Source organism: Bufo bufo, chromosome 5 (assembly GCF_905171765.1).
Source record: "Bufo bufo chromosome 5, aBufBuf1.1, whole genome shotgun sequence".
Lineage (NCBI taxonomy): Eukaryota > Metazoa > Chordata > Amphibia > Anura > Bufonidae > Bufo > Bufo bufo.
Genome location: NC_053393.1, coordinates 437,569,789 through 437,581,072, shown reverse-complemented (window position 1 = coordinate 437,581,072; position 11,284 = coordinate 437,569,789). Strand labels below are relative to the sequence as shown.

The window sequence follows — 11,284 nt, the reverse complement described above, 5'->3', positions numbered from 1 at the left end:
AACACTGTTATAGGGGGTCTGTGGATTACACTGTTATGGATGGGATCTTTGGATGACACTGTTATGGGGGATCTGTGGATGACACTGTTATGGAGGGGATCTGTGGATGGCACTGTTATGGGGGATCTCTGGATGGCACTGTGATGGGGGCATCTGTGGATGAAACTGCTATGGGGGGATCTGTGGATGACACTGCTATGGGGGGATCTGTGGATGACACATATATACCATCTTATGCTATATGCCATCCACAGATCCCCCCCATAACAGTGTCCCTGCAATATGAATGACCCCCAATACAGGGGCTGGGGGCCGGCATCTGAATTAGAAATGACAGCGGGGACCGGTGCAGTCCCTGTATTCTAATGCACCGGCCCCGCTCACTGTTGTATAATCTTATCTAACCTGTAGGCATTGTTAAAATATAATAATCATGTGTAATCCAGCTGTATTACTTACAACTAAGTTCCGTAGCAGAGAGGAGGGAGGAGGCAGGCAGTAGGCAGCCGGGAGGACGGGCGGGCGACACGTCACTCACTACGTCACACGCCCACACTGCCTGCTTCATTCATAAAGTGGGCGGCGCAGGTGCATGACGTAGTGAGTGACGCTCCGCCCACCCGCCCTCCTGGCCTGCCTCCTCCCTGCTACGGAACTTAGTTGTAAGTAATACAGCTGGATTACACATGATTATTATATTTTAACAATGCCTACAGGTTAGATAAGATTATTCAACAGTGAGCGGGGCCGGTGCATTAGAATACAGGGACTGCACCGGTCCCCGCTGTCATTCCAAATCCAGATGCCGGCCCCCAGCCCCTCATCCCTCTGTTGATACACCCGCCGAACGCGCTATGCGGCATCGCAGCGGCCGTGTATCATTGTAGGTAATGGCAGCATTTTAGGGTCAGCCAAATCGCCATATCGCAATCGTCGATTATCGCGATACGATTGCTTTGGCGATATATCGTGCAGGCCTACCGAGAATGCAATGAAAAAGAACCAGGAACCTTGGAACCCTATTAGACATTGTTGAGTAGGGGGTAAAAACTTCTCCTGGGGGAATCTTGTTTTGTTCAGTATACACTAACAGGGTATAGTGAGGAAGTACTGACGGTATAAACAAGGTAAATACAGACGTCTGAATTTATATAGTATTCTGCTGATACTAGGCTAACCGCTATTGAAATGGGGAACTCAGGGAGTGTACCTGAGGGGTAGAAGTCGGTCAAACAATTGGTGGAGAATATAGGAGGTATAGAAGGTTTGAAGAATGCTAGCAAAGTGTTGAAAAAAGCAGGTATGAACTATGGGAATCTTAACCCTAGGAGTACTAGTACGGTGGTACCCTGAGTTAGGGAGGAAGCCCCAGGGAAGCTAGTCTGGGAAAGATTCAAAAGGACCCATGATGGGTGGATAAAGGATCATGAATGTGAAGAAGTAGTTGATACATGGTGTAGAGTGGCAGAACAGGTGTGTAAAGAAGGATGGAAATTTGTAGTGTATGAAGGGTGACTGTACTATGACACAAAGACGGGACTAAGACAGACCATGGGGACCATACCAAGTAAGTCCAGGGAGCAAAAGAGGAAAACTGACAGTAGAGACGTATGTAGCTGGACTGCGGACCACTTGGACTGACATGGTTGGAATCAGACTACACCAATGGGTGAGAAATTGTTGACATTAGCATTTATGGAAGGCTTGAGACCTGTTTTGCAAGCCAAGCTAAAAAGTCTGTAAACCTAAAAGGCGAGTCACCCCATTGTCACAATTGATTGCTGCTGCAAAAGGGTTTGAACTAGACATGAAAAAGAATTCAGGGACTTTAGCTGCGAAGGGAGTGACTTTATGACATTGGAATGTGTGATAGCAAGTACTAGGTCTACAATAGAGAGAGAAAATAACAGGACAATGAGACTTGCTGTGAGGCAACTATATCAGAACGGGTGTAAAGCCTCAAAGCAGAAACTGCTGTTATGTAAAAACGAGGTTGTATTTCTATTACACTGCCTCTCGCCACCTAACCCCAGAAAGAAAGGAGGCTGTTGAAAGGATACAAGTGCCCAAAGGAGCACAAAGCCTACGGGTGTTTTTGGGGCTCGTGTCATACTGTCGCCCCTGGATTAGACATGCCTCCATGTTAATGCAGGCATGCGTGAGCTCGCGCACTGCGAGATTACGGCGATCTGACTTCGTGAGCAAGGAGATTCGTGGATGCATGCGGTGCTGGGCTCCTTCACAGGGGGCGTGGCTGGGCTCCAGAACGGTTAGTGCAGCCCCTTGGGCTCCTTACCAGGCTGATTTGCATATATATAAAATAATTTTTCTCACTCCATAAAACCACTCAGAGCTATGGGACAGGTATATTGCGGACATGCTAGCGGCGATCTAGCCGTGCATGTCCGCATCTCTATAGGGTAAAAAGAGGTGACAGAATCCCTTTAAGGCTACTTTCACACTAGCGTCGGGGTTCCGCTTGTGAGCTCCGTTTGAAGAGTATCACAAGCGGCCCCGAACGCATCCGTCCAGCTACCAATGCATTCTGAGTAGATGCGGATCCGCTCAGAATGCATCAGTCTGGCAGCGTTCAGCCTCCGCTCCACTCAGCAAGCGGACACCTGAACGCTGCTTGCAGCGTTCGGGTGTCCGCCTGGCTGTGCGGAGGCAAACGGATCCGTCCAGACTTACAATGTAAGTCAATGGGGACGGATCCGTTTGAATTTGACACTATATGGCTCAATTTTCAAATGGATCCGTCCCCCATTGACTTTCAATGTAAAGTCTGGACGGATCCGTCTGAAGCTACTTTCACACTTCGAATTTTTTCTACAATATAATGCAGACGGATCCGTTCTGAACAGATCCCATGTCTGCATTATATGAGCGGACCCGTCTGGGCAGACCCCAGACGGATCCGCTCTGAACGCAAGTGTGAAAGTAGCCTAATCTGATTGAACTGATTGCTATATTGGAGAATAAGCAACGGTTTACTTTTAAATCTTGTTGTTTGCAATTTTTTGGGGAGACTAACTGTCTGGCATGGCATAGGGACTATTTGTATAACTGCGCATTTTTAGCCATTGGGTCAGTATTTCTGCCTCCTTCTCATATTGGGTAGGATCAGAGCAGTTGCGCTTAAAACACGTTAATTCGCCTATGGGGATTGCTTTAATGGTGTGTTTTGGGTGTGAACTGGCAGCATGTAAGATTGTGTTGCCTGCTGTTGCTTTTCTATGAGTGGAAGTGACTATTAGTTCCTCCTCCATTCCACACAGTGTTAAATCCATAAAGGAAACAGTGTCTGGATCTTGATGGTAAGTGAACCTCAGATTATAGTCATTTCTGTTTAAATGATTCACAAATTCTGGTATGGCAGACTCATCACCCCGCCATATAAACAGCAGGTCGTCGATGTATCTGCCATACCTTAAAAGGTTATCATAAAACGGATTTTCATTGCCATAAATGGTTTGATTCTCCCATTAGGCCATTACCAGGTTTGCAAGCGAAGGCGAATATTTTGCCCCAATTGATACACGTGAAACTTGCATATAAAAATGACAATCGAAGGAGAAGTTATTATGTTTCATCAAAAAAGCAACTGCCTGTATTATGTATTCACATAAATCTGTGGTGTAATCACTCCAAAAATTCCAACTGATGTTTCAGTGCTACAAGTGCCACATCTTAAGGTATTGATGTATAGAGTGACATGACATCACATGTTGACCAACAGAATTCTCTGTCCCATAATAAATCAGAAAAGCTGCACAGAACGTCTCTGCTATCTTGTAGAAAACCAGGTAATCCCCTCACTAATCGCTGAAGCAGAGAGTCTACCCATCCCCCCAACCTTTCACACACTGCCCCTATTCCCGAGACAATCAGTCTCATAGGTGGATTTTGGGCACATTTGTGTACCTTGGGCAGTGCATGAAGTATTGGTACGGTAAAGTGATGAACCTTCTGCTGAATTTCAGCCGTCGGATTATAATCAATCCCTCGGTAATGTGGTAGTGTCATTTAACATTACACTCACCTAAAGAATTATTAGGAACACCATACTAATACGGTGTTGGACCCCCTTTTACCTTCAGAACTGCCTTAATTCTACGTGGCATTGATTCAACAAGGTGCTGATAGCATTCTTTAGAAATGTTGGCCCATATTGATAGGATAACATCTTGCAGTTGATGAGATTTGAGGGATGCACATCCAGGGCACGAAGCTCCCGTTCCACCACATCCCAAAGATGCTCTATTGGGTTGAGATCTGGTGACTGTGGGGGCCATTTTAGTACAGTGAACTCATTGTCATGTTCAAGAAACCAATTTGAAATTATTCGAGCTTTGTGACATGGTGCATTATCCTGCTGGATGTAGCCATCAGAGGATGGATACATGTTCTTATTCTGTTTACGCCAAGTTCGGACTCTACCATTTGAATGTCTCAACAGAAATCGAGACTCATCAGACCAGGCAACATTTTTCCAGTCTTCAACAGTCCAATTTTGGTGAGCTTGTGCAAATTGTAGCCTCTTTTTCCTATTTGTAGCGGAGATGAGTGGTACCCGGTGGGGTCTTCTACTGTTGTAGCCCATCCGCCTCAAGGTTGTGCGTGTTGTGGCTTCACAAATGCTTTGCTGCATACCTCGGTTGTAACGAGTGGTTATTTCAGTCATCGTTGCTCTTCTATCAGCTTGAATCAGTCGGTCCATTCTCCTCTGACCTCTAGCATCCACAAGTCATTTTTGCCCACAGGACTGCCGCATACTGGATGTTTTTCCCTTTTCACACCATTCTTTGTAAACCCTAGAAATGGTTGTGCGTGAAAATCCCAGTAACTGAGCAGATTGTGAAATACTCAGACCGGCCCGTCTGGCACCAACAACCATGCCACGCTTAAAATTGCTTAAATCACCTTTCTTTCCCATTCTGACATTCAGTTTGGAGTTCAGGAGATTGTCTTGACCAGGACCACACCCCTAAATGCATTGAAGCAACTGCCATGTGATTGGTTGACTAGATAATTGCATTAATGAGAAATAGAACAGATGTTCCTAATAATTCTTTAGGTGAGTGTATATTGACACTGGATTTGTAATGCTCAGAATCCATCACGACCACTGTTCCCCCCTTATCCGCCATTCTAATACTGGATATTTCATTAAGTTGCTGAAGTGCAACCCGTTGTTTGTTTTTTAAATTGGGGATAGGGGGGTTTGATCATATCACATCCGCTAAGGCCTTCAGGTCCCGAATTACCAAATCCTGGAACTTCTACATTGAATCTGTTCTAGATTCAATTGGCTAAAGGGACGGATTTGATAATTTGAAGGTAGATGATCGATTAATAACCCGTGGCTGATTATGGAAGCATAAACTGTGCAAGTGTAATGCTGCCTTTTGTTCAGGAAAAGTAAAATTTACCAATTCATTGACAGGTACAGTAATATCACTGACAGGTTTTTTATTATTATCATCAATAAAAAAATGTTTTTTTACAATAATATCACGAATGAATTTGTTTATACACTTGACCGTATCAAAAAAATTAAAGTTAGTAGAAGGCACAAAAGAAAACCCCAAAGAAAGAACATCTACTTGATCCAAAATTAAATTAATTTATGTAGATGTACATGATCCCGGCATATCGCCATGTCGGTCAATGTTGGTTATCTCCTGCTGTGTAAATTCCTGGTTTGAGATGCGGGAGAATCTTTTATGTTTTCTCCTGCCCCACCTGCGTTTTTTGGGCGGTTCACATTATTCCTCTTTTTTAATTTGTGGTAGAAGGAGCCACCCATTGCAGGTGTTTGGGTATTGTCAGCATCAGATAAGAAGTCCTCATTTTTTACAGGCACATAAAGGTTCACTAATGGGGCTGCAAGTGATTAGTGTGCGAAAATAAATAAATCAAAAAACAGTTTGGGGGGGCAATGTCAAAGATCTACAGCATAATAGGGAGGCTTATTGGATACTTCAATGCAACACAATAGCCCCTAAGAGTCTAAATATGAAGCGTGAAATAATGTATCGCTACTAACCCGATTGGCCTACAAAAATAAAATATAATATTTAAAACACCCTGAGGTCATTCGCCATTGTACATGACACACAGTTTAATTTTCAAATGTATCTTGCGAAAAATGTATGGGGCATAAATGAATTGCTGTACAATGTCATGGAACTCAATATAGTGGCCCTTATATGCTTATGTGCCTCAGTGGATCCTGACCGAGTCAGAGAAATAATGTAATTTCCCAAAGCTATACATGTTTATATATGTTTATGTAATATCTCCGTTTATAAAGGGCAATTTCCTTTTTATACTGAATTGTGGAAGTTTGGATTTGCCTAATCAAAGTTTAAAAACATATGCAACTGGGTGTCAGATGTTCTGTTGCACATTTATTTTATTTGATATGACATTGTTTTTATGTGTAACTGTGAACAGCAGGGGTTAAATACAAAGAATGGCTGGTATCACAACCACCTGTGTTGTAATGGCAATTCCAACCTGGTTGGTGGAGCCATTTTAATTCCAGGTATATAAGATGCTTGCATTTGACCCTTACCATGATTAAGATCTGATAGATCGAAACGCGTTGTTAGCATTACCGCTGTCCTTGTGAAGAATTGGATTCTTTTAAATTTATGGAATAAAGATTGAAGACTTTTATTCATCTCAGTGCTGGACATTTTTCGTTGTTTTCCTGGATTGTAGATCTATACATTCTTGCCACATGGGTCAATAGTTAGACATATTTTAGTTGTTCATGATATCTTTTTGCATACCTCAAGTTATACTTCTCCACTAATTGGCATCTATCAGTGAAATAAATAAAAAAAACGCACTTGTGTTTTTGATGCGTTTTTTGGCCGTTTTTTGTGAAAACAGATGGTTTATCTATTATAGACCTTAAGATCATATGGTGGACCATTTCTGAGGTTTTATAACTATGTAATTATACACACTATGTTCACTATAAGGAACTTCTATATGTTATTCCTTTATAGTGAAAGGAAACATATGGCTATCTATTTTGAACTCTACTTATCCCATCCTTCATGTCTTTATTTTCTATTTCTGTATATTTTTCCTCTCATTTCCTGTCTATTTTATTTATTCTTTTCTTTCTTTTTTTCTTTTCCTTTCCTTTTTCATTTTTTTATTTTCTATTTCAGATGGACCATATTAAGAGAGGGGCATACTTCATGAGGAAGAGGAAGATTGGGGATGGGAGCCTCCCACGGAGGCGAGATCGAGGTGCTGGTAAACAGCCAGTCTGAGGGGGGAGAGGGGTCAGAAAACCATTCAGTATCTGGTGTGGCCACCATTTTCCTCACGCAGTGCAACACATCTCCGTCGCATAGAGTTGATCAGGTTGTTGATTGTGGCCTGTGGAATGTTGGTCCACTCCTCTTCAATAGCTGTGCGAAGTTGCAGAATATTGGCAGGAACTGGAACATGCTGTCGTATACGCCGATCCAGAGCATCCCAAACATGTCGACTGGCGACTGACAAATAACGTGGCCTCCTCAAAGGGCCTGAGCAAACGGCAGGTGTCACGCATGAGCTGCCACTGGCTGACATCAAAGTTACACAGGGGAGTACTCCTGTCCGCTTGGATCATCAAAAAATCGTTTATGGCCTTTCTCTGTTCGTACAGTTGGTCCAACATATGGAGGGTGGAATTCCAACGGGTGTCAGGACTCGAACCTGTGGCCAGTCATGTCCCAGGTGGTAGCTCTACCCACTAGGCTACTGTCTCTCCTTGGACTGTTCTCTAGCTAACTTCTAACTACCTCTCTTGTCCTTGCCTTGACCTGCTGATTATTCCAATCTCTTGCACCTGCTACTTCCCTATAAAACCCAGCCCTTGAACCCAGCCCTTTGCTGGTTATTGTGCCTCCAAGCCTGTAGCAAGCTTCCTCTCTGCTCCTCCACCGCTATTGCTGATTTACCATCGTTGCCAACCCGGACCGTTTTGACCTCGCTGAATTGCCGCCTGCATTGACTTACTGCTTACCACCGACCACGCCTCCGTCTACTCCTGCTGTTATCTCGCTGCCATCTCTGCTGCCGACCCGGACTGATCGACCACGCTACCTGCCTCCTGCTTCTGTGGGCCTCTGCCACTGGACTCCATACTTCCAGCTCGGGTGTCCTCAGACTCAGGTGAGCCTCGATTGACACTACTCCATAACAGAGGTCACAACAAAGAGAAAGCCCCGTCTGCCTTACCTGTTCCTGAACACCCGCAGCCGCCACTGCGGCCCTCAGACACCATGGTGAAATTAGCCTTTAATTCATCCCTGGCGCAGAAAGACGCCAAGAAGGAAGATGAGAACAGCGAGGTTCTGATCAACCCGGAGAACAAGGAGGTGGAAGAAGTTGTACCACTTGGGACAGAGACGGGCCTGGTGCTGGTGCATGTGCTTTGGATTGGCCTTTATGCTGGCTGGCATCGTGTTAGGTGGAGCTTACCTTTACAGATATTTTGTTTCACAGCGTGGTGTATACTTTTGTGGAATAAGGTACACCGAGGATGACGTGTCACTCACTGAGCCTTATGCAGAATCCCATGTCCGCTACCACTCATTTAAGGAGAGAATTCAGATCCTGGAAGAAGAAGAAGTTGAATTGATCAATGTACCCGTCCCTGAATTTGCTGACAGTGATCCTGCTGACATTGTTCATGACTTTCACAGGTTCGAGTCCTGACAACGGGTGGAAACATCGCATATCAGCCTATGTTTGGGGGTGCCGTTCTGCCGCTGCAGCTCAAGAGGGTGCGCTTTGCGGTGTACGAGTGGCTGAAGTGCATGCAAATGTCCTGGCCATTTTTAGGATGTCTTTCAGATGGATGGAAGACTTCAGGAACCGCTTGACAACCAGATTGAACACGTGTGCCATGCAGGGTGCATGGCTCAGCACTCCTTGACGCAGCGCCGACACCATGTTATTCCTATTGTCGGTCACCATGGTTCCGATTTTAAGTTATCAAGGAGAAAGCAAGGAATCTATTTCTTGATGAAGGACACGGAGCAGTTCCTCCCCTGTTTGATTTCGTTCGCTCAGGCAAATGAGGTGCAGAACAGCGTGACACCGCCGTGCCCTGCACATGTGGTATGCTGGATGGGCACTGTGAATTGTCCCTGCAATGGAGGCTGAGGACACGGTGGAGGATGAGGACGCAGAGGCGGACATTTTCGCAGAACCAACGATGTGGCGGAATCGGCGTCACCTGGCCAAGTTGCTGGTGTAGCTGTGCAGGAACCACATTCACCCAGTGGGCCGTAAAGGACATGTTTTGTCCCTGACCGCAGTTACAGCTCCACATGTCAGCGCTGCCATGCAGTTTGGCAGACACCTACAGGCTCAATGAATGACCCACCCTCTGTTCTACATGTGTGTGCAGGGCTGGTACTGCCTTTTTGGCAAATAAATTACGGCTTTGGACTCTCTACCTCGGCTCGGCACAAGACATCAGTTCTCTGAAAGGTGCAGAGTCCACCACTTGTAAAGGGAGGGACTGCAGCACCAGCATCTTGGCCAGGAACACATTCAGCTTCTGCGCTGTTGGATGAGTGCACGCATACTGTTGTCTCTTGGCAATCACTTCGGTGATCGATTGCTGACGGAATAACTGACAAGGAGTAGGAGGAGCAGAAGCATCAAGATCAGCAGATGATGAGAAGGACAGACAGCTCCCTTCAGCTGAGGTGGTGGAGCCTAGACCTCCACATCTAGGCTTGCCAGTAGCTGCTGACAGTCTTCTAGTAGCTCGTCCTCACTGTATAGTGTAGCTGAGCCCACAGCATACAATACTTCTCTGGCTGAGGGAACAGAAAAGGACAGAGGCAGGCTGAAGACAGGTGAGGGCATAGGGCCTGCTCCCGGGCCATGCCAACTGAGGGTTGTGTCTGACGAACCCACTGACTCTTGGCTGGGGGTGTCTGATGTAATTTGCGACGAAGTCGAAGATCGAGTCAATTATTCAAGCACCGCTGCATTGCTGGTCAAGACACGACCGCTAACTGACACTGGGAGCTCAGGCCTCTCGAAGTAACCCCTGTTGGCACACCCCTTACTCTGCTGCGACCTCTGCCTGTACCAGAAACATTTAGGCCTCTGCCACTCCCATGTGCAGAGCCTGGCACTTCTCTGTCTGACGTACTGTTATATCAAATAAATGAATTAAAAGAAAATTAAAACACCCCAAAAAAGTCTTTAATTTTCTCATTTCACCACACAACAGCTAATAAGCCATTTTTCCCCACTAATACACACAAAAAAGGGCTTTATAACATAACTGCGCCGCTGAATGGCAAATATATTTATTTTTTGCCACTAATACACAATAAAAAGTGCTTTAGAACATAACTACACCGCTGAACGGCAAATATATTTTTAAATTAAATATATATTTTAAATTAAAATAAACCACTTTTAACAAAATTTAAATAAAAATTAAAAAACAATATGAAAAATAAGCATCATAGGTAGGGATGAGCGAATCGACTTCGGATAAAACATCCAAAGTCGATTCGCATAATACTTTGTTTGAATACTGTACTGAGCGTGCGCTCCGTACAGTCAGGGCCGGATTAAGAGCATCGTGGGCCTGGTGCAGAAGATTTTAATGGGCCTTTTTATAGAAAATGAAAACGCAACGCAGAGCAACTTTTTATAGCACAAATAAAGTGTGAATTTACGCAAAATTACACATGTGAAAATACGCATGCATAAAGTTTGAAGTGTGAACGGGTCTGCGTAATCCCATTCAAGTCTATTGGACTAAAGTTCATGCGTAATTTTGAAGCAGATTTACGCACGGGTTTGCGTGTGAAAAATCTGCTGTGTGAACTTAGCCTAAGTGTACATCTCTGGCCACAGTTTAAATATACAGCCATCTATATAGATGGCTGTATTATGTATAGCCACCCCCCAAGGAGTTAACTAGTGCTGCTGGATATGTCATTCAGGAGCATGAAAAGCTATTCACGTCTAGCTTTTCCATGCTCCTGAATGGCATATGTGTTTATAAAAGCTAATCTATTATAAGCAGATATGCCATTGAGGAGCTTGGAAAAGATAGGTAGGCAAGAAATAGTCACCTAGCTTTTCCATACTCCTGAATGGCATATCTGCTTATATGCATACATGTTTATAATAGCCAAGCTATTATATGCAGATCTGCCATTCAGGAGCATGGAAAAGCTAGGTGACAATTTCTCACCTTACCTTTCCATGCTATGCTCCTGAATGGCAAATC

General features: G+C 44.5%; 1 pseudogene; it reads left to right on the top strand.

Annotated features, from left to right (window-relative positions):
* The first annotated feature begins 8,224 nt into the window (after positions 1–8,224).
* Positions 8,225–8,730, top strand: LOC121002553 (annotated as a pseudogene).
* The last annotated feature ends 2,554 nt before the right edge of the window (positions 8,731–11,284 follow it).